The sequence below is a fragment of the Dasypus novemcinctus genome, chromosome X, assembly GCF_030445035.2.
Source record: "Dasypus novemcinctus isolate mDasNov1 chromosome X, mDasNov1.1.hap2, whole genome shotgun sequence".
Taxonomy (NCBI): Eukaryota; Metazoa; Chordata; class Mammalia; order Cingulata; family Dasypodidae; genus Dasypus; species Dasypus novemcinctus.
The window spans coordinates 109,060,486-109,070,172 of record NC_080704.1 but is presented as its reverse complement, the minus strand read 5'-3'; positions in this window follow the sequence as shown (position 1 = coordinate 109,070,172).

The window sequence follows — 9,687 nt, the reverse complement described above, 5'->3', positions numbered from 1 at the left end:
AAATGCCCATCAACAGATGAGTGGATCAATAAAATGTGGTATATACACACAATGGAATACTACTCAGCTTTAAGAACAAATACACTACAACCACACGTGATAACATGGATGAATCTTGAGAACCTTATGTTTAGTGAAGCAACCCAGGCATTGAAGGACAAATACTACATGACCTCAATGATATGAAATAAGCAAGCTGCCTCAGAGAGCTAGAGACTGGAAAATAGGCTTACAGGAAATCGGGGGATGGAGGAAGGATGTGAGCCGACGTCTGCAGGGGTGGAATCTATCATGAGCTGGCGGTAAGTATGAGCACAAAGAAGAGATAAAATGGGGGCAAGGGGTTGCCTTTGGGTGGGGCTTTGCGGGTTTGAGGGGGGCTGTGGATGGGCGGATGGGTAATATTGCCCACAAAATTGGGGGGAGAGAGGGGCAACATACAAACATAGGAGAGTGTCAGGTGTTGGTTGAGAGTAAAATCCTGAGAAAATCATATCAAAATATAATTAGGAGGGTTACCTGTTTAGGATGCTCGGAGAGGATGGTCTGATGTGGGACGGACTCCTGGGGAATGTCTGAATGCTCATTTTGCCAGGGTGGGTTGTACCATTGGGTAGAGACCCAAGAAGTGAGAGTTGGGGTGGACCCACATCCTGGGGAGGACTAATGCCATCAAATAGAGAGAACTGTATCTCTCGAGAGAAAGGTTGGCTCCCAGGGCATTAGGGCAGTTGAGCAAGTCAGGCCCTGAACACTGTTGCAAGTATCTCTGGACGTGGCTCCTTGGGAAATGGAGATTGGCTGTCGCTGTGGGCCCAAGGGGAGGGGAAAATGGATGTTGAATGGATGGAATCAAGGTAAATGTGGGAGCAAGAGAGGAGTTTCGCGAGAGTACATGAGGATGAATATAAAACATGTAATATTACACCAAAAACATATAGGGGATGACAGACTAATAATGTAAACCATAATGTAAAACATAGGATAACTAAAAAATTTAGAAAACTGTATATCCTAAAGTATGGACCACATTGTAAGCACAGAAGTCACCTTGTTTGAAAGCTATTGTTTCGGGGTCTGTACATCAGTTTCAGTAAATATGATATGAATAAGTTAAAAGATCATCGCTTGAAGGGAACGAGTGTTGTTGGGGGGGGAGAGGGGGGGTGGGGGGGTGGGGTTGAATGGGACCTCACATATATATTTTTAATGTAATATTATTACAAAGTCAATAAAAAAAATAAAACTAAAAAAAAAAAAATCATCGCTGTGGAAATGAAAAGGTTTTATGGTGGATGCGTGGGAGTACTGTATATTGTATATATGAATTAGTGTGATCTAAGACTCTTGTGAAGAGAAGCTCAATAATTAGAAAAAAAGAAAAGAAAAAGATAGATGTAGAAATTTTTCCAAGTCAATATGTACTCTAGATCTATCCTTTAACCTCATCGCTATATTCCATTTTACTAGTAAGGGAACCTGACATTATATTGGGATTTACTTTTCAGGAAGTTTTGGATCACAGAGTGGTTCAACAATAGCAGTGGAGGAATACTGGTATGGGATGTTATTGACAGGCTATGTGTGGTTGACAGGGAGTTATACAGGGCCTATGTCCAGGGTCCATGGTAATGTTTAGATATACTCATAGTGGATACAATTAAAAACAACAGCTGTGGGGATACTGGGTTCCTGGTTGGGGGGGCTCTATCATGGTCCCTAGGGGAGCAGCAGCAGTCCCCCAGGTGCAACAGTAAGAACCAGGAAGGAATGAGGGTCCAACAGTGGGCTCCTGATACTAACAACTATGCTTGTGAGCCTATACGCCTGCAATAAGAACAAGGCCTAGAGCAGCATTGTGCCTGGGAGTTTCCTCCTGACAGCCTTCATGTTGCTCAAATGTGGCCAGTCTCGAAGCCAATCTCAGCATGTAGATGCAGTGCATTCCCCCCAGTGTGGGACATGACACCTGGGGATGAGCCTCCCTGGCACCGAGGGATCACTACCAAATACCAGCTGAAGATGCAACTAGAAAATGACTTTGAATTAAAGGCTCAATGCGGATCAGCAGAACATCCCTGTCTATATATAATAACATGACTTTAAAATGCTGTTTGACCTAATGTAAGGGGGAAATGGAAAGGAGAAATGAGTTTGTATGGCTACGAGTCTCTAAAAAAGAGTCTGGAGGTTGTCAGAAGGATTGCCCTTATGCAGACCGGAGCAGAGTCTCAGAGACAGATAAAGTAGATACCACCCCAGGTATTGGTTCTTTTGAGGGCTAAAGAGACCCACGGGTTCTATGGTCATGGCAGATGGGGTTCACTGCCATGTCAGATGGCCCTTCTTTGGAGCTGGTGTTTCTGCGTGATGGAACTGGACTCAGATGGGATCTCTTTTCACAAGACTTTCATGCTACTTTACTGGAATTGTAGTTGGTATTGGGGTTTAAGATATATTTAGGGGATTTGAATATCTGGACTGACAATATGATAGCCAGGCCGTGAGCCTCAACAGACTTCAGCTCCTACACTCTGATTTATTGGACTTACCCCCCTCAGCTAACATGGAGTTGAGGAATGTCAACCACCACACCATGGAGCCTAGAGTGCCTACAACTGAAAGCAGGAGGATTGCATCCAGTATCCATGTGGAATCTAAGCCTCCTCTTGACAGAGATGTGCAATGGACACAACCAATCCAATGTCCACAGAGAAAATGTGGCATTGGTGTGGGAAGAGTGGCCATGGTGGCTGCTGGGTGCGGGGAATGGTAGGAAGAGATGAGATAGGGAGGCGTTTTCGGGACGTGGAGTTGTCTTGGGTGGTGCTTCATGGACAACTATGGGATATTGTAGATCCCCCCAGGGCCCACTGGATGGAACATGGGAGAGTGTGGGCTATGATGTGGACCATTGTCTATCGGGTGCAGCGATGACCAGAGATGTACTTACCAGGTGCAATGGATGTGTCATGATGATGGGAGAGAGTGTTGCTGTGGGGGGAGTGGCGGGTGGAGGCGGTGGGGTTGAATGGGACTTCATATTTTTTGAATGTAATATTTTTTTAAAAAATGAATAAAATTTAAAAAATAAAAAAAAGAGATAAAAGATAGAAAACAGTATAGAAGTATTAGAAATAAAAAGCCAGAAAAATTGGGGGCTAAACAATGTGAGGTGAAATGTAAGAACAACAGAAGGTGGAAGATAGAAAGATGTAGGAAGGAAAAGAGATAGCATAGTTAGCCAAATTCGGTTCACACAGGAGAGAGGAAATTGAGGAAGAGGAAACACAGCAAACAAGAAACCAGCCAGCAGCATCTAATTGGAAAAAAAAGTGTGAGGGGATAAAGAGGGAGGAAAGACAAGACAAAAAGTAAAAATACAACAAAACCCAGACAAGCCCTCAAGCAAAGAGTTAAGCAAACTTTAAGAGAAACCAGACTTCCATCTTAAGCCCCTGTGGAGCTTATCAGGCTGCTGCTGTTTATCAATTAAGTACCCTGAGCTTTCTTACCACAGATTTTGAATTGGGTTTTAGTGAGTAAACAATTAAATTATGCAACAAAGGTAATCTTTTTTGTTTAGGAAAAATAAGAGACCCCAGGGAAGCTAATGCAAGGATAATATCTATATTTTCCCTGTCCCAAAATATCAGCTAGATGTTTAATATTCCAGTGGATCACTACTCTAAGAGGATCTGGGAACTGAACCAGAGACCTTGCACATTCAAGCCTGAAATTCCTCCATTGAGCCAAAATCTCCTTCTGGGTCGATCGATCTGCTCCTCAAAAAGAGTCCCCTTTCCCGGGACAGGATCACTTCTTTGCAATTGAATACCTTGCTTTGGAATCTATCTTTCCCTCTTTCTTCCTTCCTCACTTCCCTCTCTCTCAGGGCAGCAAGAAGCCTTGGTGAGAGCTCTCCTCTGAGATTCAAATGGGACTCTGGTTAATCAGCTCACCACAGAAAATAATGACTCCCAGTCTCTTTGACAGAGAGCACTCACACCTTGCCAGGAACCCCAAATATGCTCTTGGAAGCCTACCAAGCACTTCCTACTATCCCCCTCCCTTATGTGTGTTGCACAGGACTAGTTAATTGCCTGGCTCCACATTCTCCCAGACCAATTTTCCCAATCCCAGGGTAGTTAGCTAAATCTGGCTGCCTCAGCAGATTCACCTCTCCCCTCTTCCTGGTTTCTCCTCAGGCCAGCTGATATGCTCCTCAAACCTCAAAAAGGGTATCCAGACAATTGAACTCACACTCGTGGTACCCATCTCCACCCTTCACCAGAAACCCCCACTCTCAGAGTTTTTCTCCTCCAGCTGTGGCTGGCAAGGTTCAGGGAATTCTGTGGCTTCCTGCCCTGAGGGAGGGTCTTAGCTGTCCCACAACTCCAGCCTCAAATGCCAGAAACTCATGCTTTTAACTTGAACCATCACTCTTTTTGTTATACTTTCTCCATATTGATGTCCTGAAGCCTCCTGATTTGTGGTTTCCCAAAACAGCTCACTCAGGCAGGGTTTTGTCCCCACTCAGCCATTTTTTTTTTGTAGGAGAGAAGATGTGGGTGCACTTACTCCAACACCATCTTGCCCCACCCCTCTTCACCCTTATGTGTTTTTCAGTGACTATTGCAGTTCCACCTGACACAAAAAATTCAATGGTTAGAGCCACCAGGGAGCACACTTTACTCTATATCTAGCCTTGATAGTAAAATTACACAACTCAGGGGATAACCACCCCACATCAAAGGTTCTCTCTTGTCATTCCATGCAGACAGGAATGATGCAAAGTATGGTGATAGACTCATCTATTAACCATCCTAAACCATTATATACAGCATGTCCTAATAATGGCCTGGGATTATTCACCTGTTCCCTTACAAGGGAAAAGTATAATTATGAGTATCATTGAATGCTGAATCTCAGTCTTAAATGAGAAGGGCTTGTTCCAAACTTGTCAATGAGTTACAAAATACTCTGGGGCTTCCAAACTGGACTCATGACCAGGGTCTTTGGCAGGCCTTATTCTGACCAGCTGTATTCCTTGTTTCCTATACTAATTTGCCTCAACTATCCCCTCAGAGAGTTCAAACACTTATCCTTAAGGAAGAACTGAAGGGTGATGGTCATTCTTCCAAGGCTATTTCCTGCTGTTTATGGGTGGTAGAACCTGCCTTAACAGGAGTGAACCTCTCTGGCTAATCTATTTAAGTCGAGGGAAGTTGGGTCCAGCACCTTGATTAGAACTGGATGAAATCCCCACATGACTCATACCTTATTGTGGAGGCTATTGATTCTGGAAGAAATAAACTAAAGCTAGAATTCTGAAGATACAGTTAACTCTAGGTAGAGATTGTGGTATACCTGCTGGGTTACTGCCATGCCAAGCTCCCACAGTGGTGGTTATGTCTAGGGCAGCTAGGAGATGTATGAGGACAGGTGCTGCCCTATACATAAAATCACAAAGACAATATAGGCATCAGCAAGATAAGCATATGTCAAGCAAAATAGAGAAATACTTAAGAGAGCCATTCTTTTTTCTTATAGACACATTCATCAATTACTTAGAAAATGAATTGCATTTACAAAGATTCACCATGTTCAATATCCTCTGTATATGATCTAAAATAGGAAAGATATTATATTCAACAGGTATATAGGTACAACACTTAATACTAATCAAAGCACTAATCAATGCACAAGTTACTCTTTGAGCTTCATTTATTATTTCTAATTTCAGATTTGCAATACCGTACATGCTGGCTCTCCATGAGAGCAGGCCATAATGCCAATTGTTTCTATTCAGGTTCTACTCACATTATTCTGGTTAATTATTGCTTCACTTGGTATATTCTTCACACAGTCAGTATGCTGCAGCACCGCTGGCCCTTGGAGGGAAGCTTGTGTTTCACCGGCCTGGTGCATAATGCCCTTCAGTACTATGAAACAGAACCAATCTGGAGGCAATGTCCATTATAAATCTGATCATATCAAGCTATCACCACTGCTGCAGGAGTCCAAAACTGCAACATACTTTCCATCCACTTCAGGGGCCATGTGCAGAGGTGTGGTAGATAATTTTATTATTTTAGGGGTCTTAGTGACTGATAGAGTCAACATTTCATATGGAGAGGTACCATGCAGGATACTGGGGCCTGGTTTGAATGCACAAGAAAGTTTGACAGTGCTGAAGTATATCTTTTAATTTTTTAAAAATTTATTTCTCTCCTCTTCCCCCTCCACCCCAGTTGTCTGTTCTCTGTGTCCATTTGCTGCGTGTTCTTCTTTTGTCTGCTTCTGTTGTTGTCAGCAGCATGGAATCTTGTGTCTCTTTTTTTGTTGTTGCATCACCTTGCTGCATCATCTCTCCATGTGTGCAGCACCGTTCCTGGGCAGGCTGAACTTTCTTTCACACTGGGCAGCTCTCCTTACGGGCCACACTCCTTGCATGTGGGGCTTCCCTACACAGGGGCACCCCTGCGTGGCATGGAACTCCTTGCACACATCAGCACTGCCTGTGGGCCAGCTCCACACAGGTCAAGGAGGCCTGGGGTTTGAACCACAGACCTTCCATGTGATAGACTGATGCCCTAGCCACTGGGCCAAGTCCACTTCCCTATATCTTTTAATTTTGATACTCTTTCCAAACACTTCCAATGCATTTTATAACATATTAAATGAACTTAACTATTTTCAGTACTTTCCTTTTTGCTTCTACACCTTTACCATGATTACATTAAATAGCAGGTATTTTACTTTAGCAGTATAGGAAAAACTACTTTCTTCATTATTTTATGAAAACATAAAATTTCCAATGGAATCAAGATAATCTTCCCCTTATCACCACTTTAATATGCAGATTAAGGTGGCTTCAGACATGTTTCTCTGTTATGATGTTAAATTTTTATCAACATCAATTCAGTTTCTATTAATAATGGTTTCCTGGGACTAGCCATTTAAAGACTTCAGTTTAAAGAATACTTTTACAAACTTCTTATAATTAACCATAAGTTGCTTTTTGTTATTAATATTAACTCCTAGATTTCCTTAATAATGATTTCCCAGAATCAGTCACTAACATTATAACATTTCACCTTAGAAAATGCTTTTAAAAACTTCCCATAACTATCCATAACCACATAGTTACTTCACCTTAGGACAAATTTCACTTTACAAAACATATCCCCTTAGTTAATGCTACCTTCTACAATACCTTCTACAACTTTCTATATTCACTCAAGCCTTGTCTAACATATTTACACCCTGATTTTATGAAAAGCAGCCTTCTTATCTTAGGAAAAAACACATTCCCCTAAAGAAACTTATCAAATTTTAGTCAGCATTGACTATGAATTCACTTACACAAACTTTACTTTTTTCTATATCCAAGTAAGTCATACCCCACATTCTGTTCTGTGAAGAAAATAAAAACCCTATTCATTTCAATTTAGAAGCACAATCATTTTTAAGAAAGGTTTGTAATAATTTCATTAGCCAAAAGCTTACAGTTTTCACCCTCTTAAAGATTTAACATACAGCAGTAATGCTAACTTATTTTATTAGTATCCTATAAACCTAGAAGATTATATCCAAGCTAAAAAAATTTAAACCATTATAGTTTATGCAAAAAAAATTTATTTTTTTCTTCCTTCCTTCACAGGATGCTAAAACATCTTTTCTTTTATAAAATTATAAAATTGGCAATAATCTTAAAGGCATACTGTCTGTCAGGTTCTGGAATACATTGTAATTATTTAATTTGTTTTAACCATAACTTAGAAAAGATATTTTCATAGTTATCAAGGACTTTTTCCTTTACTTACTGTAATTTGACAATTGAATTATTAGTATCTCAAAAGCTGTTAAAACTTAATTAAGCAAGATAGTTGCATTCATTTGCCCCATGAGATCTAAGCTCCCTCTCAATTAGAGACAGAGTGGGCATCACCATCCCCAAGTTCTTAAGGTTGAGGAATGAACAATGGACTAAAATAGACTTCTTATTATTCTAGCAATGGAAGAACTTTTATCACTGATATAAAGGTAGTGGCCACCAGAGTTTCCGAGGGGGAGAGAGAGGGAAGAATAGGTTTAACATGTGGGCATTTTTGGGACATTGAAATTGTCCTGCATGACATTGCAATGATGGATACAGGCCATTATACATTTTGTCATGACCTACAAAATTGTGTGGGACAAAGTGTAAAGTATAATGTAAACTATAGTCCACAGTTAGTAGCAATGCTTCAGTAAGGGTTCATCAAATTTTATCAAATGCACCACACTAATGAAGGATGTTGTTAATGTGGGAAAGTATGTTAAGGGTGTGGGATGGGACATATGGGAATGCCCTATATTTTTATGTAACATATATGTAATCTAAAGCTTCTTTAGAAATAAAAAAAATAATTGGGGAATTACAGGATAGAATATACAAAACAAGATTTATTCTTTAAAACCCCTATGTCCCTATCATTTTAATTTCCAGGCCTAGTAGACAGAATTCTAGGCTAAATCCACATCCCCCCTCTTTCCATGCACAGATCAACCCCTTAGTTTCCTAAGCCAGGTTTAATGAATAACTGGAATTCAGTCAAGGTTAGGAGAAGACCCTGGGGTCACAATGGGCAATAGAAAGACTGTGGGAGAATTCAGGATAAACTTTTTAGTTTCTTTCCTTTAAACAGTTTCTTTACTCAGATTTTATGTGACTTTTTATTCTGTTTGGCTTCTCCAATTTGGTCTTCAGGAGTACTCATTTACTGCTGTCCAGGGCGAGGGCTCGGCCTCGCTTATGCCCAAGAGTCAGGGGGGGCTTGCTCCTGCCTAACCACCGGCGGGAGGCACTCCTGAAAGGAGCACCAGTTCTTCCAGGCATGGGGGACACGCGGTTAAGAAGGAACCACGGAGACCGCCTGAGCGCAGGAACAGGTCTGCTTTATTGTGGAAGTACACTTGGTTATATAGGGTTGGGTAGAAGGAGGGGTTGGAGCTAGGGCGGGCTAGCTACGGGGCGGTAGTGGATAGGTGGAAGTGGGCGGATGGCTATGAGGTAAGCGGTAGCTAAGGAAGGAGGCAGATTGCGTGTTGGCAATGTGGGCGGGACTGGTGGGGAAGACAGCAACGGCTGGAAGGGGAAGATAACAACAGCGGGGAGGAGGGGTGGAGGGAGGCAGTAACAATTGCTCTCTTTTTGTTTTTAAGAAGGAACAAAAAAGGGGAAAGGGGAATAGGCTGGGGAAGGCGAGGGGTAAGGGGGCAAAACCGGCTGGCTATGGGCGAATGACATAGCACCTGGCCAGGATGCATGCATTAGCCCTCAGGGTCGGTGCATGCAGGCGCTAGACGCACACCGAGCCTTGCCAGCGAAGCGGCCTTGCGATGCCCTAGAACCCCCATTAGAAGGGAAGGAAATGACAGGGAGCGGCTGGAGTAGGTCTCGCGGGCGGAGGGGGCGAAGAGGACGGTGGGGAGAGGGCTCATCGGTGGCGAGGCGTTGGTAAAGGACCTGCAAAAAGGAGCTGAACACAGCGTTGGACACAACTTTGGCTTGATCTTTGGCAATACTGAGCACCCTCTTGATGCCCCAGGGGCCCACAGTGAGAATCAAAATGACGACAACGAGCGGGCCTAGGAATGGAAGGAGGTAAGGGAGGAGGGCATGGAAAAGGTTGGAAGAAT